The sequence below is a fragment of the Varanus komodoensis genome, unplaced genomic scaffold (genome assembly GCF_004798865.1).
Source record: "Varanus komodoensis strain SLA01 unplaced genomic scaffold, ASM479886v1 scaffold7_3, whole genome shotgun sequence".
NCBI classification, from domain to species: Eukaryota; Metazoa; Chordata; class Lepidosauria; order Squamata; family Varanidae; genus Varanus; species Varanus komodoensis.
In genome coordinates this window covers 10,216,136-10,240,393 of record NW_025336480.1, presented here as the reverse complement: position 1 = coordinate 10,240,393, position 24,258 = coordinate 10,216,136, and the positions used below count along the sequence as shown (strand labels likewise).

Below are 24,258 nucleotides of genomic sequence, written 5' to 3'. Positions count from 1 at the left end.
CTGCATCAGTCACCTTTAAAGTTATAAATTATTTGAGAACAAGTTATCTGAAGACCAAGTTATCACCAAGTGAATAGTCTTGCCTGAGCTTTAAGGTCAGCATCTGAGGCCCTGCTTTCTTCTCCACTACTGAGAGCTGTGAGATTGGGAAGTACCAGAAAAAGGAACTTCTCTGTGGAATATTTCCCCCTGTTAAGTGTGTATGCCCCCTTGTTTGCTGGCATATTAGAAGATTTATTCCAGTTTACATTTGGCTAATTTTGGTTCCTTGCATGTTTTGCTAAGGTTTTATTCATTGCTGCTAATTTACATGTTACATTAAATATTTTTTTAGGTTTGATAATTTATTTATTTTTTAAGCATTTTGTAATACGCATTATTCAGGAAGGTGGTTCGTGACTAGTGGTGGCAACTCAACTCTAGGTTTTCTTGGACAATATTGATTATCTAGATCCTTTCCAATCTGAGATGGTGTTGGTTACTTTGGTGCTCCATCTATGCCATAAACAGGATATCTATGTCTGTTTGGGCTGATGCTGAGTTTATTTATTTATGTGTGTATATATATATATTAGATTTTTCATGAGAAAGGCGGGGCTGGATGAATCACCAGCTGGAATTAAGATTGCCGGGAGAAATATCAACAACCTCAGGTATGCAGATACCACTCTAATGGCAGTAAGTGAAGAGAAACTAAAGAGCCTCTTGATGCGGGTGAAGGAGGAGAGTGCAAAAGTTGGCTTGAAACTCAACATTAAAAAAACTAAGATCATGGCATCCGGTCCTCTCACTCCCTGGCAAATAGATGGGGAAGAAATGGAGGTAGTGACAGATTTTATTCCTGGGCTCCAAGATCACTGCAGATGGGGACTGCAGCCAAGAAATTAAAAGACGCTTGCTCCTGGGCAGGAAAGCTATGGCAAATCTAGACAGCATACTAAAAAGCAGAGACATCACCCTGCCAACAAAAGTGCATATAGTCAAGGCTATGGTTTTCCCAGTTGCAATGTATGGCTGTGAAAGCTGGACCATAAGGAAGGCTGAGCGCAGAAGAATTGAGGCCTTTGAATTGTGGTGCTGGAGGAGACTCCTGTGAGTCCCTTGGACCGCAAGGCGATCAAACTGGTCAGTGCTAGAGGAGATCAACCCAGACTGCTCTTTAGAAGGCCAGATACTGAAGATGAAACTCAAATGCCTGGGCCACCTAATGAGAAGGAAGGACTCCCTGGAGAAGAGCCTGATGCTGGGAACAATTGACGGCAAAAGAAGGAGGGGACGGCAGAGGATGAGGTGGCTAGATGGAGTCACTGAGGCAGTTGGTGTGAGCTTGGGTGGATTCCGGGGGATGGTGGAGGACAGGAAGGCCTGGAGGAATGTTGTCCATGGGGTCACGATGGGTCGGACACGACTTCGCATCTAACAACAACATATTAGATTTTTAGCCCCCTCCCCACATTAGTGGCAAAGTTCCCTTGGTTTGTGAAGGATCTTTCAGCAACTTTTGGTGTCATTCACTGTAGTATCTTCTGATGGCATCTCACTGGATGGGAACTGGTGATACTTTTTTACAGTAGCTCTGCGTTGCAGATGGATTCCACAAGGTAGTGTTGAAGAACTACTACTCAACCTCTTGGCTTTTGTTTATGGGGTTCCATAGGTCTACATGAATCTGCTGGGAAAGATCCAGGGATATGAAGTTGTGGGTCACCAAGAGGCAGATTTTAATGAGCTACTTTTCTACTTTTGCTCTATTTTCAAGGAAGCTCTGGACCACTGACCAGGTGCAGTGAGAGATTGAATGTGGGCCAAGAATTAATGAAGACCACACAGAAGTGTTTTCCATCAGTAGCAAAGTTCTTCAAAACTTTCTGTTATGCATTTCTCATGAAAGAATTGTTTTATGTACTTCTTAGGCTGCTGTGTTAGTATGCTAATTGACACATCACCTTTGTGATTATTTCATAATCTGTATTGTGTTTCATATCTGAGTTTTTAATCTGGAAGCTTTCTTTTTCCTAAAATAGAAGTTAATATAACATACTGCTTGGCAGCTTATCTCCGGGGTTTCAGGCAAGCAAGTAGGATGTTTTACAGTCCTACTTAGAGATGTCAGAGAGTGAACCCAGGCCCATCTCCATCCAGAGGACACACTCTGCCACTGAGTCATTTCTTTTCCAGAACAGTTTGTCAAGAAGCGGCTGCACAGTACTTACAGTGCTGCTGAAATAAGGCCAGAACCAGCTCCTAAATATGATGGATGCATGTTGGCTGAGAGGAAAAGTTAAAAAGTAGGTGCACTGCCAGCAAAGAAACATTGTCAGGGAGGACAAGAAGGTCATGAAGGCAGAATAACTCTAAGTTGTACCCAGTGCCAGTCAAATGTGGTGGCAGCTGTGTGGAAATATACTTCAGCTTCTAGTTTTGTACCTAAGTGTGATGCAAGTTCTTTCAGGGCTAATAATTCCTGCTTAGTTTTCTTGGAAAGAGCAAAGTGCATGTGAGGTGTTGTTTTTCAGCAGGGTGTTCTTTCCCGGGATTAAGGCTCCAAGATTTGCAAACATCTACAAGTGGGTAGTCTTGAGTGAGGAGGATCAGGAGGTTTAGTATCCAAATACTTGTATCCTCTCACTAGTTCACTGTGACTTGCAGCCCAGCTGTGCAGCCCTGTCCGTTGTACCAGCTGGTCTATGTACTTCTGTTCAGTGCATGAAAAGAGGCTTTTCTCTAACCAGTTCAACCACAACAGAGGCCAGTGGCTCCAATGTAAACAGGACTGTGTATCCACTCTGGAACCCCCTAAAGATGAGGGAAGGATTCCAATGATCAGTGGACGATCACTGAAAATTATGTCATATTTAGATCACTGCTACTTGCAGTGATCACTGCCACCGTCAATTAGGCATCAAAAGGCTTCGTTTTCTAAGCCATTGACATGACAGAACAGTAACTTACTGCATTCTTCCGGGGCTGTCTTTGAAGAAAGCATTGCTGAATTATCCCAAAGCAATGAACAGACTCAAAGTCCCTTAAGCATCTGCCGTTCTTACAACTGATCAGCAAGCCACCCTGCTCGACAATTTGGCATGAATTGGTATCTTCTGTAACAGCATTATGCAGGGCCAGCCCTACCATTAAATGGGTTATGCACACACATCAAGTGGCAAAGCAAGAAGAGCAGCGAATTGTGCTGCTCTCCCTCCAGTCCCTCCCACTGCAGTCTCCCCGCCACTCCGGTGCGCGTTTGGGCGGCTCTGCCGGCCACTCTCCCCCTCTGGCACTTGCCACAACAAGGGAGTAGCTGGCAGGGCTCTCTAGAGCACCTGGCTAGCTGTACCACCACCAGCCGCTGCCCCTGTTGATGCCGCCCTTACCACCACCCTCTTGTTTTTATTGCAGGGGCAGCTGCCCTGCCTGCCTGCTTGGCCAGGCAGCTGGCCGGTTGCCCCCTCACTGCTCAGCCCGTTTCCCTTGCTTGTCGTGCACAGGGGTGGTCGGATGAGATTCTCAGGCATGCGCAAGAGATGGAGGGCCGGCTGGACCAATTGGAAACGCAATGGGAAGAGTGTCCATGTGCCCGCTTTCATAGTGCACCCCCCTCCAGAGACCGGCTCCATGGGCTTCATAAGCAGAGCTTTGAGTGAATAGGATCAGACCGAGGGGTCAACTTTCTACCTGGAGTTCTTGTTTCGAGGCTCGTGAATACCTTGTATGGAAGAAAGACTCTTTTACTAACTATTGAAGTGCTTGCCGGGTTTGGGAAGGGACGCCCAGCTCACGGCATTGCTCACTCTCTCATGCACTTTTGCCACTTTGCTTCAGGCACCAACATTCATGCTCCTAGAACCTTTGTGTGCTATAAACAGGGCAACAGCAGATTTACGTATAATGCAGGACCATTGCTATATTTGATATTGCTGTCAGAATAGGAGAGGGTGCACATTTCTTTAAAATATACCTGCTTATTGATATATTATAAGTGGAGAGAAATTGGTTATTTCTCCCTTAAATCAGGGACTGGCAAGCTTTGACTTTCCAGACGTTCTTGGAGTTCGGCTCCAACCAGCATGGTTGGGTGGTCATGGATGATGGGACGTGTAGGCCAAGAATTTTTGGAGGACCAAAGTTCAGCACCCCCCACCTTAAATGCACCTTGACAATACCTTTGTAAAGCTCCATGTTCTGTCATGTAACAAGACTAGGAAATAACCACTCTCATCACAACTGGTCAATGTCATCCATGGGATTTGAATTAGACTCTTCAAAAAGGAAACATGCTTCATGAATTGTTTCAAAGGGTGAACTCCACTTATTTGCCAAAAAGTTACATAGTGTATAAGGAGGAGTAATTTGCAGGAGGCCCTCTGTGAGACTCACACAATGTGTCAAACAGTGCAGCCAAAACTGCCCAAAGAGTGCAGCCATGTTATATACGATCCAACCAAGACTGTTGGGTTCCTGTTGTGCTGCCTGCATGGATCTACAAAAATCCCAGGGGTTGCTGGGCATGTGACAAGCTGAAATGCATGGCTGTTGAACTGTTCTCAGATTGATAGGTCATAAATTGGAGAAGCCCACTCTTTGTAAATTTTATTTATTTGAAATTGATTTTGGATTTGAAAAGCCTTCAGGCCCAAACATTGCATCAGCCATTCCTTACATGTGCACCTTGCTGAAACTCACCAGGGTGAAACCACTTCACCTTTGCAGGGAGCAATCCTTTGGCAATGCCCACAAGCCCCTGACCTGAAAGGCTTGTGGTCATCTGTGCAGAGAGGAGCAGTAGATGCTACTTTTGCCCCTCTGTTCTCTTACCATGTATACTTCATTGGAGGGGCATTTTCGCCCACATGACTGAGAATATCAGAAGGGGAGGCAAGGAGGTTGGAGCGGCTTCAGGACTCCCAGTAGCCTGACTTCCACAACCTCTTCCCCACCCCTCAGAATGCCTCCTTTTGCCCCTTTTTGAGGTCATTTCGCCCAATCTCAGAGAGCTGCCCATGAAGTTTTTTTTCGTGCTGGCTGTGATGGAAAAGGGGGCAGAGTCAGAGCTCTGATTCCCAGCACTGAGCTTTATAGCCCTCCCTCCAGCCTTGGGTCTGGGAATCCAGAATATCCTTTGGCCCCTCAGGTGCTGCCTAGGGGCCATAGGATTGCTTCCTCTAAAAAAAAAAGAAAAAAAAGAGATGTTGTTTCTCTTCTTTATGAGTTCAGTTTTGAAAACAGATTTTATTTCTATGCGGCAGTGGTGTTTCAGGTGGGTTTCACGTTATTTTACCAAAAGCCACTTGGTGTTCCTGAGCAATTCATGTGGAATATATTGGTTGTGACAAAGATGCGATATCCAGCAGTGCAGGCTTTCAAAAACAGAAGGGCTGTTGTCTCTCTTCATTAGAGTAGAAGCAATGCAACTGCTGCTAGATTTGTGCCCAAATGCTTCTCAAAAATGAATTCCTATTAAGTAATTATATTTATGCTGTACAAACCCTGATGTTTTATCAAGTTGTTCATTAGCCTTCATGGGATCAAACTACTGTACCTTGGAGAAAAGTGTGAAAGGTTGACTTTCTGATGGTGATAAAATCTGAATTCGGGTCAAATGTTATTACAGAAAATTCTGAGTTTTGAATCAAGTTTACAGCAGACTCCTGGGATAACGCAAAAACCACCCATCCTGTGGAAAGAGAGGAAGCATTCTGAACATGTCCTGATCACATTTTATTAGCTGAACGCTGGATGGCTCTCATCTTGCTTTACTTTGCTGTTTCTGTTGCAAACGTTTGCTCACAGCATTTTTATGACACCGAAAGCAAATAAGATTTTCATGAATTCATTAGTTTGCATACATTCTGAATTTCCCATCAAATTATATCATAAGAGTTGCATCTAGCAAGTTGTTCTGCTGTAAGGCAGGCGAGTCAGGAAAGAACACATCTATTTCCCACGGTGGCAGTGACTGATTAAGGTGCTTGCCTGATTGTAAAGGGCAGTGTGGAAAAATAGTCTTTGCAGAATTCTAAAATGCACACCAGTGCTCAGGGCAATGACTGGATACTTGGACCAGCAGTGAGCTGAATGTTTGTTTTGTGCGGTGTTGTGCTCCAAAAGAGGGTCTTTATTACTTTGTCCTGTCATGAATAGTTCATTATGCAAACATAATGGCAGATGCTCCCATAACCTGTCGGGATCTGTTCAACCTTTTCATCACTATCAGTTTATCAACTTGTAGAAACAAAGAGTTGCCATGGTCTGTATGGGGTGTATATTCATGTCAAACAATAGAACTGAATGGACCCCATTCACTTATTAGTATCCCTGAAATAACTCCGATGAGGTTTAAATGGGAAATCCTAATATTTGGAAGCAGGGGAAACTACCCTGTCTTAGTATCAAAGATGGTACTTCAAGGCAAACTAGTCCACTAACTGCTCATGCATGAAATCCTCTACTACAGCAACCTGAAAGCGGGGTGGGGGAGGCAATGAGTCTCTGCTTAAAGACCTTTTAATGAAAATTAAAAGGATGGACCTTTTGAGGATGGACAGTCTTCCTCATATTTAATTGCACTCCCCTCCCTTGAAATTTGAACCCGCTGGCCTTACCATTTGAAGCAACAAGTAATTGCTCTCCCATCCATGTGACACTCCCTGAAGTATGTGTGCATGGCTATCATATCACTGCTCTATCATATCTTCTTTAGATGTAACATACCCAGCTTCTTCAACATTTCTTCTTCTGCATGCTCTTTAAGCCTTCTGGGACATGCTTGGTGAACTCATTCTTAAACTGCAGCCCCTAGAATTGGCCATAACACTCAAAATTACAAATGTCTGTGGCACCAGTGGTGGTAGGATTACTGACTTTGGTGGCTGCTCCTTGTGGCTGCCATCCCCTCGACCCCTCGACACCATGGGTGTTGCGTTATTCCAGGTCATTGTGAAGAAAAATGGAGCCTACCACACCCAAAGGGAAGATGCTGGTTGCAGTACCTTCTGTGGTGGCCACCATTTGGTGTCTGCTTAGGAGACTGCTGCTAAGAATGCATCTGCTACTGCAGCTACTGAGATGATAGTGGCAAAAGCTTTGGTTAAAGCATCACAACAAACAGGGGTAGCAGTGAATTAATAATTAACTGGATTTGATTTCTACAATCAATAAGAAAACAACCATGCATTTTAAAAATAGAAACAGAAAGTACTTTTTCAGTTTCCCTACAACCAAAATCCGAAATCACTCCTAATTGCACCATACATTATAAGTTCTAGATTTGAGGTCAAAATCATGACCCAGTTTAAGCCATAGCTGCAAAGATACCAGAAATAGAAATCTTATAAACTTGGTGAGCAGGTGCAATTTCAACAAGCAAAATGTGACATAAGCCTGGTTAATCCATTTATTGCATGGGTGGGCAATTTCTGGCTGTCCGGGGCCAATTTCCCCCTGCCCTGTAGCCAACCTGGGGCTGTGCAAACCCAGCTGCTGTCAGAATTGCCACAACCACGCTGCCAGATTTCTTGTTTCCAGGAATTCAGAGTGGTGGGTCTTCTGGAAGCACGGTTTAGCTTTAAAACAAGATTTTTACAGTCTTGTGCACCTTGTTTCTAAGGAAAGCCACATTCCAGTGTCTTCCCACTACCAAATTCTGGCAGCAAATGTGGCACTGCAGTGGAACCTCAAAAATGCGAGCAGGAGCGTGGCTCCTGGTCTGCATGTCAACCCTGATTTCCTTTGTATGCAAATAGAAACTGGAAAGAAGCACTCTTGGGCAAATAACAGGGACTACTGCAATCCAGAGAGCATGTCCCTACTGCTATAGTACTCGTCAATAAATAAATTATATAATACAAGGGATCCGAGCCTGTATCTTATTTATCTTTAAAAAATATGTGCATGTTAGCTTTTGTGCATACTACCACATTTGATTCCACAAGGGTTATAAGTATTATCCATCATTCCTTTGAAACTAGTTATCTGTTTCTTAGGTTGATTCCATATGGAAGATATAGGTAGTATATTAGCAGTGCAAACCTGAGCAGACCCACTCAGAAGGAGGCCCTGTTAAGTTCTGTGAAGCTTACCCTGCCTCCCCAGAAAATTGGTAACAGATTGTTCTGTAAGTGAATTTCCTGATATTCTACAAGATATTCCTAGTAGTATTTTCATTTCTATACCACCCCACAGCCAACGATCTGTCTATGAAGCTGTATGTATATTGTATGAAGCTTTTACTTTGTATTGCTTTGTATTCCAGAAATAGTCACCTAATTGCAAATCTTCCTTTTCTTGAACAAGAAATTTATCACACTAGATAGAAAATATAAAATATTATTTTTGATAAGCATGTAGGTGAGGCAATTGCACTGTGGCATTCAGCAAAGATAAGCAAAGGCATGGATCTAATTGCTTCAAGACCTGAAAATCTTAGGTACTCCTCAGTTCTCTGTTGAACAATCTAGCATAACAAAGGGAAGACAACCAAAGGAAGTGAATTCTAGGCCAGGAGAACACATGCACACAAGGTATCGTTTAACTCTGTTCCGCTTCGCTTTTCAAATTATTATTCTTGGGCGCTTGTGTGCATTCATGGCAAGGCATTCCTGTGGCAATGGACGGGGGTGGGCAGCAGAAGTGAGTGGCTGAGCAGGAGCTGCTCTTAATTATATCCAAGAGGGCAGGATAAGCTGAAGGAAAAAGGACATGCTGAAATCCTTCCTGCATGGATAAATGAAAGAAGCCCCAAGAAGTGTAGTATGACAACTTATAGTCATTTGGCTCCCACAAAGTGGAAAGGGGTTCCTGATTGTAATATTTTAGCAAAGGCATCAAACTATTTAAGACTGATCTTGTTGCAAAAACTTGTGATCTATTAAAAAGGGTCTCACCATGGGTATTCTAGGTTCAGTGTGGTGGCTGGCCATGAAAAAGCAGTGGTTATAAATAAAAGTTGATGTGGCTTATCATTTTGCTATCACTTTAATTGAATTTTGCCCTCTAATTGGATATGAAATTGACCTTCTTTACTTTGTGAAAGGTCTCAATTGAACCAGCAGCTATCAGCGGCCAAGGATGATCTCACCTACATGGAGACACAGAAACTAGAAATACAAGTATTTTCATGTAAGTAGAGAGAAATGGGCTGCCCGTAAAATGTCAAGTGCTGACAACATTAACTGATCAGGGTAGAAGTGTCAGCGAGGACTGTTACTCAAAAGAATAGCTGCTGGATAGTTTCCCAAGATAAATTTAATCACTTTGTGACTTTGGCATTGAGAAAGATTGCTTGTGTATGCTGTGGACATCTACTTGGAAAATACCAAGGAGTTACATTTCCAAAGGGTAGGAGGTTCCAGCAATAACTGAAAGTTAATTATTAGAAAGATTTTTGCAGTATCTTCCTGGCAGGTGGATTATTGACACTAAGTATGATATTTATTCAGTATCCAAAAGTGGAATTCCTTGGATTTGGATTGTAATCACATAAAATCAGCTGTATATTCGAATGCGCCTGAAGTATTCTTCTTTTCTTCAGTCTGTTAACATCTAGAATATATACTTAAATAATGTTGTTTCTCCCTTGCCCTTCTCCCTCCCACTCCGTCATCCAAAAGATTGATAGCTGATGCAGTACTTAGCTTGACCCAGATGAACAGAGTAAATCTTTTGACAAGAGCCCAATGGTAACCCCAAGCTCCAATTATTCTTTACTGTGTGTTACAGTAACACCTACATTGAGATTAAAGCGGGGGAAAGCATTGAGCCAATAAAACCTATTGGCTATTTAGCCAAAACCTATTGGCTAAAAACCTATTTTAAGTTTAAAAGGAACAGAGCTAAGCAGGGAAATTCAGCATTCCAGGGTCATTGGATAGATGAGAAGATGGAAGAACATTGAAAGACTGTGTTATGCCTCTACCAGACATGTTCAAGCCTTTGAAATAAAGACACACAATTATTCAGAATCAGGAATGTCATGAGCTATTTAAACATACTGATGTGAGCATTATGATTACCAGACCAAACAAACAGGAAAATCCATTTCAGCTCCAATTAATATACTCAAGTCTCAGGATAACAAGGAAGGGCCATCCTTCTCAGAGACTGAAAGAGCAAGAAACAGTATGCAAGAACACACTTTGGTGAATGCTTTTGTCTTGTCTTCTCAGCTTAGCTCATTTTATTCTGGCTTTGGATCCATGCCCATGAAGTTCTAATCAGAAAATGACTCTAATACTGTCTAAGGCATTTCCCAAAGATTGCTAAATGCCTTCCCTACCAGCAGGTTTTGCACAATCAACTATATCCCACAAAAACTGTGATACACTTTGCAAGCAAGAATTAAGGACTTCCCTTTTGCTTGTTTTTTAAACTAGAATCACTCAATAGTTATGTGGGGAGTCAGTTATTCATTTAATTAGTCATTCTTGTATATCACTTGATCTCATCTCCCTAAGCAGATGGCTTACCAAAATACTTTAAAAACACTATCAAAATGCCCAATAAACAATTATGTATACAGTCATGGATGCAGATTTTGTTGAGTATATGTTCTTTAGTCTGTGTTTTGCAGATTGTCTGCCATCTTCTGTTCTGCCATCTACTCATTGACAGAATTGGATTTTTCCTCCCATTTAGAAATGTACGCAAAAAAGTCTGCTGCAATATATGTAACTTTTGCTGGCACATAACATTTTTGTATTTTTCTTAGCTCAGCATACAGTCAATGAGCTGAGCAAACAAAAAATACTGCACGCAGAAGAATCTGAAGAGAAATCAAAGATGCAGAAAACATTATTTTTTTTCAAAATAGCATGTGTATAATTAGTACATTTTCAAGTACTTACCATGCTTTTGCATTACTTAATTTGCATAAAATTCCCCCAAAGTGTTTTTTTTAAAGTTCCACAAGTCTCCATGACTTGAAAGATGCTGGTTGTAGAATCTGCATGTTAGATTCATAAGGTTCTCAAACCATTCTTGATTTCTCTGGCATCTCTAGATGTAACAAACACACAAAAGGCTGGTGAGTAATCTGAAGATGAGACGGCCCACATATTCACTCCTGCCCATCTGTAGGTGGGACCCACTGCTGGTTCCAGCCTTGCCAATTCTGTTGTGCAAACCTTCCCCACCCTTCTATACACTCCACAGAAATAAGCATTCACAGCCATTTTAGGTTGCCCCAGAAGTGTTGAAAGCACAAGTATTTGGGGGGCTGCACTGCTGAAACAGAATCAGTTTGGCCAATCACCATCAGATATTTATAGACTTATGCAGTGCTTTTTTTGTTTAAAAAAAAAAAAGGTGCCGGAACTCACATCTTGGGGTCACACTTTTACACAATGGTCGCCGCAGGCAGTAAGCATTCAGCACGTGACCACATGTCCGATCCCAAGCTGAGCAGCGTCCCAAGCCGAGCAGTGCCCTCACAATCAGCGCCAACAATCACACAAGCAGCCTGCAGGCACTATGTTAATGATTTCTGCCGCCGATCTGCTACGCCCAACAGGGCGATTCACAATCACTTGGAAAAATCCGTCAAAAAAAGGTGCCGGAACACGGTTCTAGTGCATTCTATGACAAAAAAAGCCCTGGACTTATGAATTTATTTCATTTTTATGCTGCCCAAAGCTCTCTGGGTAGTTAACAAAGGTAACCATATTTGTTATCTATGGATAGTACCCATAGAAGAGCAGCGGCTTCTAATCTGGCACAACATGGTGAAGTGACGCAAACACCTTCTCCCCTGCTTGTCTAGATTTCAGAGGCTTTATTTATCATTTTGTTCCATTTAAGAGTGGAATTCTGTGCATGTTTAGGCAGCTTGGTAGATCACAAATTGGCCATTCTGCTGTTGTGACATCCTGTTCCTGTCCCCTTTTTGCTGGGAGCTTGTTCTTTCCTTCTTGCCTCTCTTTGTCTTCCTATACCAACCCTGGCTTCATAGGCATAGGATTACATTCATAGTCAGACATTTGTGCCCTGAGTGGAAACTTTCCATACTGCAAGAACTTTTCCAGGCCATTTTGCTCCATGGCATATCTTTGGTTCAATGTTCCAGCTTTCTCTTCTTGCCTAGGACTTGCAACACTCTTGTTGCCCGCAGCATTCTGAGTGGGGTTTAGGGCTTGTTCTCAGTTTACAGCCATAGATGATCAAGTCTTCATCCCGAGCAACACTCTGGGAAACAGTGGTATCAAAATTCAAGTGTTTGCCAGGCATTAAGGGGTTCTTGGTGCCATTCTGGGCTTGTGTGGATTTCTGAGGTACTTGATATACAGAAGTTTTGAATCAGGGATTGTAGCAACAGAACCAAAAACTCTACTGTCTGCAAGACTTTCATAGGTTGCCTATTTTGCTACAGCAGGGCTGAAATTTTCTCCCCTTCTCTGTCTGTCTGTCTGTCTGTCTGTCTCTCTCTCTCGCTCTCTCTCTCTCTCTCTCTGTGTGTGTGTGTGTGTGTGTGTGTGTGTGAGAGAGAGAGAGAGAGAGAGAGAGAGAGAGAGAGAGAGAGAGAGAGGACATTACATTTAAAACTGGAAGAAGTGGGAGAACTTTGTGGGAAATTTTTGACTAGGGTGGGCTTACCTTGCTTTTTAGAATGAGGTGGCTGAGAATTTTACTTAACTTTTTAAATACTTAACCAAACAGGGGGGCCCGTTAGCTACTCCTTACAGCCAGGGAGACTTTCCACTGCAGATAAAGAAGAGGAGCTGGTGAGATTCTTGAAGTTCTTGATGATGTTGTACATGAGGGAAAAAATGAATGTCCCGCTTACTTACCTCTGGATAAGCATGCAAGACCCCAATTTGGACTGGGACCAGGGCTGTTTGTAGGAGGGAAATTGAACTTTCTTGCTCCAATTTCTGCTGAAATTCCTTTATGAAGGGAGGCAGGGCAGGGTTAAGAAAAGAAAAATATCTCTGTGGATTCTAGGCTGGCCAGGGTTGGTTGGAGTTTAAGTAGAATCTGCAAAATGTCATATTGGGAAAAGCTGAGTGCCATTCTAGTTTTTCAAGATGATGACAATAGAACAGGAGTGTTGCTAGCAGAAGTAATTACTCTACTGCATTTTTCCTTCTTCAACTGTCCAATTAACTTGCAAGATGTTCCAGGAAGGAAGAACACTAAAACGGTTCTTCCCTTCTGCTTTCTAATATATAACATACACAGAACACATACACATACATGCATTTCTGAGATGGGATATACCCTGCCTCCCCTGTCCCCATGGGATTTTTTCTACATCTAACGCTTGCTGTTTTTGAATGTGCATCCTCACAGTTGGGTTGTTTCTGTCTACCCTTACACATTTGGGGTATAGCATTCATAAGTTTACTCAGCTATACCTGAAGATTTGTGGGAACCCTCTTCATAGCAGAGCTATCTGAACAGTAATTCTGGCAAAATATCTAAACTGCATTATTTATATCAAGCAATGAATGAACACAACGTTTCCTGTGTGTTCTGATTACTGGGCATTCCATCTCTCTTCTCAAGCAGCAGAGAATGCTCTGAAGGAGCGAGAGATGAATGGTCCCAGTGGCATTATTGCAGAATACTGAAAAGGTCAGGGGAGCACATCAGGTTTCAGTTACCTCCAAATTATCTAGCACTGGAGTTCTGATATCCCCATCTTGTCACAAAGGCTGGCCTAAGCACTAAAAATACTGATGCTCTTATCATGTTCTGTATAAATGAAGAGATTTGTCACTAGAAGAGGCAATACATTTGACTGTACTCAGGGTGCTTGCTATCAAAACTTTGAATTTATTTTCCTTTTCAGAGAGTACCAAATGCACTGACACTTCAACTAAGCAGTTTTCTTTAAAATAGCATTACTTAATTGTGATATTGATTGTGCTGCTTAAGAAGGAAGCCTTTAAAAGTGATCTGACTTTCTGTTGGTGTATCACAGTATTGAAGCCCATCTGGTATGACTTTTCATTCTTGCCCAGATTAAAGTGCTGACGCTGACAAAGCGAAAGATTTAAACACAGGCAGAGACTAGGTTCATATGACAGGACAAGCTCACCTGGCACATAAACCAGGAGGGCTTGTCATGTACTGTAAACTCTCTGTAGCTTATTTGGCTGCTTTAAAAGCTTAGCTTCTGAACATGTAGACCACCCAACAGGGCATGGCTTACTGTAGGGTTTACTAGCCAGCCCTGGATTTTCCTTGTTGTCTGAACCTGGACGAATGGCAAGCCCAGGGGAAACCCAACTTGCAACAGATTTGCTTCCCAAGAGCCAAGAGGCTGTCAGGCAAGTGCCTCTGACAGCTGCCCCAATGTGCTTAAGTGGCACAGATGCCATGCGCCAGGCGTCCCTTCCCAGTGAAGGCAAGCACTTCAGTAGTTGTTAAAATAGCCTGTATTCCATACAGCTGCAAAGTATTCACAAGCTCCAAAACACACGCAAGGTAGAAAGTTGACCTCTCGCTATGACCCTATTCACCCAAAGCTCTACTTATGGACCCTTCGGGGCTGGTCTCTGGAGGGAGGTGCGCTCTGGACACGCGCTCGCCACTGCTCCTCCAATCAATTTTCTAATTGCCCCAGCTGGCAAGTGCGCCTGCATGGCTGAGCTTCCCAAATGCCTGAGGAACCCTCCCCAGCCTGATATCCACCTGCTCCTTTCCCAGTCAGGAATGGAAGGGGGCTCTGTGGTTGTCCTTGAAGTGTTTTGATCCAGCGCTGTCTTGGGCTGGCTCTCCAGGAGGATTTGTCCACCTGGGGCCTCACTAGTCTCAACAACTCCAATATCAGAGTGAGAACTCTGAGCCGCTACTGGGACAACTATCAGCTCCCGCTCCTCTGAGCCTCATTCTCACAGAGCCCTCAAACTCTTGTGTGTACCTGGGTTGTGAGCATGCACATGTAACAACAGATTGATGGTGGCACAGAAGGTTAAGCCAACTACAGCTGTCCCTGCCCTTTACCGTAGTTGCCAGCCCTTTTAGCTGTGGGTGCCACAGTCTGAAGATCAGCTCTGCTAACCCACAAATTATCCAGGCCTATCATGGCTGTCCCTGCTTAGCAACAGTACTAGAAAAGAAGAGCTAGGCCATCCTCTGCTTGACCTACCACTGAATAAGCCTAGAAGAGCACTTCCCTGGTGCTTCAGCTGCTCAGCAGCAACAGCACAGAAAGGGGGGCAACTACTCTTGTCCCCCCACCCCAATATAGTACTGGTCCACTGAGCTGCTACAGTGCCAGGCTCTTGAGTAGCCCCAGCAGAACTCAACCTGGACCTGCCCATCCTGCTCTCCCGCCAAGTAGCCATTGTGCCAAGTGGAGTAAGGCCGGGCTGCCTCTTGCGCAACGGCTCTGCCAAGATCAGCAGCAGCATCTGCAGCTCGGGAAGCCTACTGTTTCCTCACTTCCCAACTCTTGCTGACAAGCAGGTCTAGGAAGGGGAAAATCTTGGAGTTCCCAAGGTGTCACATGGGATGCCAGCAGGAGGAATGAGCAGGGATTCCCCTGAGGACAATGACATTTTTCAACAGAGCAGGCAAGAATTTGCATGTTAGCTCACATTTTAAAGGCTAGATGCAAACTCTACACCATCCAACAAAAACCAATAGCACTTCGAAATGCATTTGTCTGATATTTGGGGGGGGTTGTCTCCTCAGGATGCACGAGTAAAGTTAATTCAGTTCTGTCAAAGGCAACAAGAAAGAAAGTTACAGCCATATTTTTTTATTTTTCTGGCAATAATCAATGGGTAGATAAATAAATTTGGAGTTCCCAAAGTGAGGTTCTGATTCAGATTCAAGGCAGATTGGGTATCCACCAAAGCAAGTTGCTGTCCAAATCACTAAAGTGGGTTGCAGAAACATGTGGTTAGCGGTTGGTTCTCCTGGGCCTCTCAGCAACTTTCAACGGCATTGACCATGGTGTCCTTCTGGACAGGTTGGCTGGGTTGGAGGAACCACTTTGAGGTGGATTTTTTCTACCTGCCCAACCAGGTTCAAAAGGCGGTGCTGGGGTCCCATGCCATGAGGTTCCACGGGCCTCTATATTGTCCACCATGCTGTTCAACACTGGAAGAGGATATCCAGAGGTTTGGGCTGGGGTCACAGCAATATGATGAAACTCAGTTTTACCTCTAATTTACATCAAATCCAGATGAGGTGGTGTCTGTCCTGAACCGGTGCCTGAGTTTGATAATGGAGTGACCGAGGTCTAATAAACAGACAGAGGTACTGTTGGTGGGCCTACAGCCTGTTTTGGATGTGATCCTGCTTCCCCTAGAGGACAGAGTGCACAGTGTGGGGGTGCTCCTGGATCCAAAACTCTCACTTGAGCCTCAGGTGGTCTCAGTGGCCAGGAGCACCTTCCTCCAAGTGCGGCTAATTTGCCAGTTATGGCTATATCTCAACAGGCAAAACCTAGCCACAGTCACACACCCCCTGGTAACATCCCAGTTGGATTGTTCTAATGTGCTTTACATGAGACTGCCTTTGAAGGCCGTCTGGACATTCCAAGAGTTTCCAACTGAAACTGTGTGATTTCTGACAAGAATTAGTCTACAATCCCATATCAAACCAGTTTTATACCAACTGCACCGACTATCAGTGGAAGTCCGGGCCCAATTTAATGTGCTTGTTGTTGTTGTTGTTAGTCACGAAGTCGTGTCCGACCCATCGTGACCCCATGGACAACATTCCTCCAGGCCTTCCTGTCCTCCACCATCCCCTGGAGTCCACTTAAGCTCACACCAACTGCCTCAGTGACTCCATCTAGCCACCTCATCCTCTGCCGTCTGCTTCTTCTTTTGCCATCCATTGTTCCTAGCATCAGGCTCTTCTCCAGGGAGTCCTTCCTTCTCATTAGGTGGCCCAGGCATTTGAGTTTCATCTTCAGTATCTGGCCTCCTAAAGAGCAGTCAGGCTTGATCTCCTCTAGGACTGACCGGTTTGATTGCTTTGCGGTCCAAGGGACTCACAGGAGTCTCCTCCAGCACCACAATTCAAAGGCCTCAATCCTTCGGTGCTCAGCCTTTCTTATAGTCCAGCTTTCACAGCCATACATTGCAACTGGGAAAACCATAGCCTTGACTATATGCACTTTTGTTGGCAGGGTGATGCCTCTGCTTTTTAGTATGCTGTCTAGATTTGCCATAGCTTTCCTGCCCAGGAGCAAGCGTCTTTTAATTTCTCGGCTGCAGTCCCCGGCGGTGATCTTGGAGCTCAGGAAAATAAAAGCTTGTATTTACATATAAAAACCTAAATGGCTTGGGTCCTGGGTACCTAAAGGATCATCTGGTCCCTTATGCCCCTGCCCATCCATTAAGGTGGAGCCAGGAGGTCCTTCTTAGGGAGCCATTGGGAGGTGAGGTGGATGTTAGCTAGAAGAAGGGCCTTCTTGGCAGTTGTGCCCCACCACTGGAATAGGCTCCCCAGAGAGGTGTGCCTGGTGCTGCAACTGCTAGCATTTCAGAGCCAGGCAAAGACTCGTGTCTTCTCTGCCTATTCCAGCAATGGATTTTAATGACTACTGGTTTTAAAACTGACCCCATATTTGGTTATAGTGGATTTTAGTTTAAATTGTTTTATTTAATGTTTTATATTACATTTTAATTTTGAAATATTTGCTTGATATTTGGATTATGTGTTAATATGTTTTGAATATGTTGATTTAATCTTAATGATTTTAGAATGTTGCTCTGTTTTTATATTGTGAGCTGTACAGGGATCCCAGATTTGGGCTATTGTAGCAGCATATAAATTCATTAAGTAAACAAACAAACAGTGCATATCCTTCAAAAGTAGTTTCTTTGCTATTGTTTTTCTTTTGACGTGTGGGTGATTTCAAGCATCTCTGCACAGCAAACTGATAGCTGATTCCAGGTGTTGGAAAAAAACCAGGAGTATAATCCTCATGGGACTAAATGTTCATATGGAGAAGAGGCCATCAGGAAAATACTTGTCTCCATGTGTATGGCTTTTCTGTGTCAAGGGCTTTTTAATATGTAAAGGATTCCAATATAATTCTGACACCTGAATTTTTAAAATAATATTTATGAGGTTTGTAATGTGTATTCCTTCTGAATATTTGAATGTTTCTTACATTTTATAGGTTCCAAGGACATAACAGCAGAAGGGCATGTATGTTCTTCTTTTACATTGATGTTTCTGTCATGAAATGGTTGTCTTTGAGTTAATATTAATGACCATTTCCTAAATGGTAATCTGCTACGATGGACATACAACTACACTGGCAGGTGCTCATTAGTAAAATAAAATGAGAATTTTACAAAATATGTGACCCTGTTTGGAGCCTGGGAGAGCAAAATTCCAGTAAAATTGTCTCCATGTGGAAGGAAGGTGCTAACATCCTGCTCTCTGCTTGGCTCTATGTCAACCGTTCTAAGTTCCCACCTGGTAGATTTGGTCACCTGCATTCTTCCTAGGGCAATGGCCTCTCTGTTTGTGCAGACATTTGCTATACAAACCGTACATTTTTATCACCAGGGACCCTTGCTGTGGAACTGGCACTTTCAAGGAAACCTCTGCCTCCCAACTGCAAATTAAAGGGTTTGAAAGAACTTGGCGTGCAGGGGAGAGAAACCAAAGCTGGAAGACACAAAAGGGGTCTTTGATCTTTGGGAAAGGAAGAGAAGCAGAACAAGGGCAGAACAAACAACAACAAACTGTTGTTTGGAGTTTGGAAAAATGTGGGAATGATGGTAGGAAGAAGAATCTGATTTAAAGGAAATAGAAGAGTGGCCGCAGCACATAAGGGAAAATGCAGGCTTGGGCGGTATGGATTCATGAACAGTAGAAAGGAACCTGCATTGGAATATGGAAAATGAGAGGGAGGAAATAATGTTCTTAAGTGAAGTGAGATGTAGAAAGAGCATGCGACTTGGATTCATTTATTTTGAAACAGAGAGAATACTGGAGAGAGGGTGTCTTTTAATATTTGCTTTATTAACAATGTACAAGGGCATCATATTGGAAGCAGTTAGGCGCTCCTACACAAAGTAGTAAATCTTCCAACTCTGCACCAGATTTCCAAAGAGGGAGCTCATTTGCCCATCCTGGTCTGACTGCTCAAACCCATTTCTTCATCTATCTCTTGATTCAAACTGACTGAAAATTGTCTCTGAAATGTTTTTCTGTTCTCTTCTATTAGCTGAAGGCTGTCACATTCCAAAATCAGTAAAGAGATTCTCCAGCAATCAAGGCATATTCATATTCTTTTGATAAATGTTAGGTTAAGATCAACTAATATTGTCTGATTGTTAGCAAGCAAGCAATGTAACAGGGGTGGCCAGCCAGCACTGAATATCACTATCAACTGGAAGATGCATGGAGAAGAAAAGGATCAGTCTTTGAATGGTTAAGCTGCTGGAACCAATTTCATCTACTGTGCAAATCAGTACTGTGTTCTGGAAACTTTTAAGAGAGGCTTATATTTCTTAGGAACTTGGGCTTGGCTAACAGAGCAATCCTAAGCATTATAGCATGTGTATATAATTGATAGCAGTGTTATTTGTATGCTGAGTATCATAAGAACAGGTTCATAGGCCATGGGGTACCCTGGGAAAGCTTGAGTTTGGGAGGAGTGACCTGATGACCTGGACTAGCCACTGTGGGTGAGAAAAAGATTGCATGATGAATGGTGGCTTTCTTGGAGAGAAAGGTCATGTATAACCTGGAAAGTTTCCCTTTAAAGAGATTAGGCAAAGCAGGCTGGCATACAATCAGTCAACTGGAGATGAGAGAAAGCACCTGGAAATACCCCATCAAGAGAGGCCAACAAACATAGACAAATAATGCTTCTCTTACCCAGGGAAAACAGGCATGAGAAGGCTCAAACACCCATCAAATAATTAGCATACATGTGAGAAGCTGCCCTATTCCCATAGAAGGGAGGGCAGGGCGAAGAGTGGAAGAACCAGGGACACCAGCCTGGAATGTAGGCTGCTTGCACCCTTTCTGCCTTCACAAGGCACTGCTCTTGAGAACCGGCAGGCTGGAGCATCCTTAGACATGTTCGTTTCTTTTCCTTTGAGGTTCTACCCGCTCACAGAGCTGTTAAGCAGAAAGCTCTTTATCTCTTTTGAAATACAGAATGAGTTGGGGATTTAATACCTGCAGCCTAGGCAACCTTGGGTTAAGGGTTTGTATCTGCCCTATATTTCCTTCTGAATAATTTTCCTTTTGCATTGTACACCTGTGTGAATGTAATGGTAAGGCACATTTCCCACAGCAGCACACATTACCCCCCCCCCCAAAAGATCCTGAAATTCCCTGAGGTATCTGGGAAGGAACCCCATCCCCTTGAGGTTCATTGCTCCCTGAGATTACTTGGCATGGCAACATGCTGAATCTAAAACAAGCCCTTCCGATTTCAGTGGTACTTACTTGCAAAGATGTTTGGCCTTTGTCTAAAATCTTATGCCTATTTGCCTAGCAATTAGAGCTTTCTAACTGAGCACAGTGGGATTTTGTTGTTGCTCCGTGCCGTCAAGTCATCTCTAACCTGTGGTGACCCTAGGAATGCGAGCCCTGCAAAATGTCCTGTCCTTCACAGCCCTGCTCAGCTCTTGTGGACTCAAGAGTGGCTGCAGCTCCCTTTGTGGGATGGATCCATCTCATGGCTGGCCTTCCTTTTCTTCTTCTCCAGGCAGTGTTGCCTTCTCAGAAAGCGCTCAGACACCATAGCTTCAGTTTCATCAATTTTGCTTCCATGTGTAAATATGTATAGCTCTGTTGTACATACTATTTCATTAAGAATTAATTAACACAGAAATAGATAAATTATGTTTTCCTGTAAAATCTTCAAGAAAATTGAGGACATGGTGACCTCAATGTTTGACTGGCAAAGACTGAATGAAATAACAATGTTTTTCTGCACTCCCAATAGTTAATAAGAAGGGTAATTATGATTCTTCCACCTCTGCATGTTTGCTGCTAGGAATAAGTGAGAAGTAACAATTATTACTCCAAATATCTTGTACAATTAAAACAATGTACTGGTTGTGAAATTGTACAAAATGCAAATAGCTTAAAGGTAAAACAATTAATGCAGAAATTGACCAAGCAATTATCTTTCCATGTTCTAAACCAGAGCTTGTATGTAAAAGTATTTTGCACTGTGAAATGGATGTAGCAGAAAATCTTAATAGATTAATGAACCCTGAGGAACACTGGGAGTTTATATTAAAACGACACCCAAGACTAACAACAGGGATGAGATGAATAGATTAATATGATTAGTCTGTGACTGAGGACAACAGAAAATGAATGGAGGAAAACTGAAACCATGGTCTGAATCTCAGAATTAAGTGGGCATGCAGTGAGTAGGGGGGCGGGGGGGGGTGATAAAAGAAGAACTGATTAAAAGCTATTCAGCACAAATGCTAATTTTCATGGGGAATGCAGAATAAGAATCCATGGAGCAAATTGAAAGTCTAAATGCTGGGGAATACTAAAAGCCTCAGCACTGCAGATTCAATTAAGTGGCTTAGAAACAGACTGTACATTTCCTGTTTGAGTTCATTTAATCTCCAGCTTCATAGATGTGTGATTTAACAAACTTTTTTCTTTTTTACTAATGCACATTTAGAGGAAACATTCTTATCAGAGGTGTCTGGGAGCCAGAGGAGTGCTATTTAAAGACAGGTCTCAACAGGAATCTCGGCAGTGGGGCGGCAGGGGAGGAGGGAATCCAATGCAAGTCTTGCATTGTTCTTTATTGCATATTGTAATTGAAGCTAAAATTTTACTTGGAGGTACATTAGGCACTCATGCTTAAGGTTATCTGTCTGAATGCTTCCTCTTTATGTACTGAAACATCACCTGACACATGAAAGCTTGACATATGGAACTCATGGGTGCTTGGTGAGTGTCAACTATTACAAGGCTAACGTTTAACAAATACCTTTGTTACTGGAGAGCTGAAAGTGTGCAATTTCAATCTAAAAATGCATGCTTCAGTAAGGAGTAGCTATTATGGCCTTTGCATACTGATCGCGCAGCGGGTGCCCAGGATCTCTGAATGAACCAAGTGTTCTGCCTCAGTTCAGGGCCCATGCTGGGGTTAAATAACGGAAGAACTGAGGACCCCCACAGCAGCCGTCAGGTTGCATAGATGAGCTGCAACTTCCAGTGATATGGCTGCTGGGAGTGTACCTATAAGAAGCTGGCTGGCAAGCAGATGCGTTGCTTTAAAAGAATTAGCACATCTCAACTGGAGAAAAAGAAAGCTTTCGCTACTCCCGTGAAAGTATACCAATTAATTTGAAGAGTATTAATAAGCAATTTGAGACAATTCAAGCCAAGGCTTCAAAAAGCTGGTTTCTCTTAATGTTTAACTGTATTTTATATTATATGCATTAGGAGACACACACACACACAAAAGAACCAGCTTCCCCACATTTTACAAAGGGAATAGACACAAATGGGTTCTCTTTGGTAGCTCTCCCACTTGACCCAACCCCTGCATTTTCTTTTGATCCTTTTCACTGAGGGTACTTCATATACTACACATTGGACATTATGTCAGGTATCCAGTGCCTTAAATGCATACATGTGGCATAGATATGTTGGGTAACATATGGAGAGCCAGTGTGGTGTAGTGGTTAAGAGTGTGGGACTGGGACTCAGGCGATCTGGGTTCTAGTCCCTGCTCAGCCATGGAGCCAACTGGGAGACTTTGGGCCAGTCACAGGCTCTCAGCCCAGCCTACCTCACAGGGTTGTTGTTGTGGGGATAAGATGGAGGAGGAGAATGATGTAAGCTGCCTTGAGCCCTTTGTAGGAAAAAGGCAGGGTATAAATCGATAAATAAATAAATAAATAACCACATCAAATCAGATAATTCCCACATATTTATTTATACAAGTTTTTGTATACCATTCTCATAGCTAAAACTGGTTATGGGGCAATGCTAAGGAAACCAGTGGTAACACAATGTGATTAACCTTTGTTAAGCAGAGGGAAAAAACAGCCACTGTATTTGGGCAGCACCCTGTACAGCCAAACTGAGCAGCAAATCAACATGCTTCCCCTTTGCCTAGCAAGAGCTAATGACTGTGGTTTGCATATAGCCTGCTGTGGTTCAGAAACTGATGGAAGACTGGATTTCACCTTCCCCTGGAACTCTCCTTCCAAATATGCTGGACAATTTGGGACTTCTCTGGAGCAGGTCTGGGGGGCATCTGGAAGTGGGAGAAGAAAGCAAGGGAAAGTCCCACTGCATGAACAGCCATTTGTTCGCATTATATGGTGCGTAGTCTATTGGAATCACACACTGGTTTTACCATAAACTATACTGGCAGAAATGTCTGTTGCTGAATTTTATCATATAAAATGGTTGTTCCACTGACTGTTCAGACGGAGAAGGAAGCAGATATAAAGCAAGGAATAATATATACAGCTATTTGATCACAACCACTATGAAGCACTGACAGTAAACCACAACTGTCAAAACAATGTATGAGACAAAGGAAAATGGCACATGGTTCAAAACTTGGCGTGAACTCAGCCATTCACAGGGCATCAGCACCTTGGAAGAAACTCAGTATTTTTTGACTTAAACATTTACCTATTTTCTGATGTGCAGAGGAAGATTGACAAATTTCAGTGCCTGGGGGGACCAATAAAGAGCAGAATGACATACAAAACACTTCTTTGGATATCCATTGGGAAGTTTGCACAAGGAAAATGTAGATTCCACTTTTCTCATTTCACTGTTCCAACAATCCATTTTCCTTTAATTTCGTTAGCTTTGAATTCTGGCCGGAATTGCAGGTTTGGAATATTGTGGCAAAAATGCATATTGAGGCAAATAGGCTGATGGCTAGCAGTAACTGAGTTGATGTGGGATTTAGGACGGAAAAAAAGTAAGCGATTCACACAGTGCATAGTTAATTCACTGCCGCGGAAAGTAGTGATAATCACCAATTTGAATGGCTTTGAAAGAGGACTGGACAAATTCATGGAGGAAGAGGCTGCCCGTGGCTACTAGCCTTGCTGTCTGTGTGCTTCCTCTGCTTTCAGATGTGCAGCGTTTGTGCACACCAGTTGCTGAGGAGCTTGGGCAGGTTCTGGGATGCTTCTGGGATGCCGTGGCAGCTGGTTTGCCAATGGTCTGACCATTAAGCCATCGGGCTGATCCAGCATGGCTTTTCTTATGTCCTTATGGAATTCCCGTAACAGATTTTGTGCATCTGCTGCCAGAGCAACGATTTAAACGAGCAAGGAATCTCCCCCTGCTCAGGTTCCTGCAGTAAACTGGAAGCAATTT

The 24,258-nt window shown here is 43.1% G+C and overlaps 1 protein-coding gene across 1 annotated transcript in view; it reads left to right on the top strand.

Annotated features, from left to right (window-relative positions):
- FSTL4 (follistatin like 4) overlaps positions 1 to 24,258 on the top strand; it is a 326,227-nt gene that overhangs the window by 13,386 nt on the left and 288,583 nt on the right. The gene's annotated exons all lie outside the window — the stretch shown is intronic.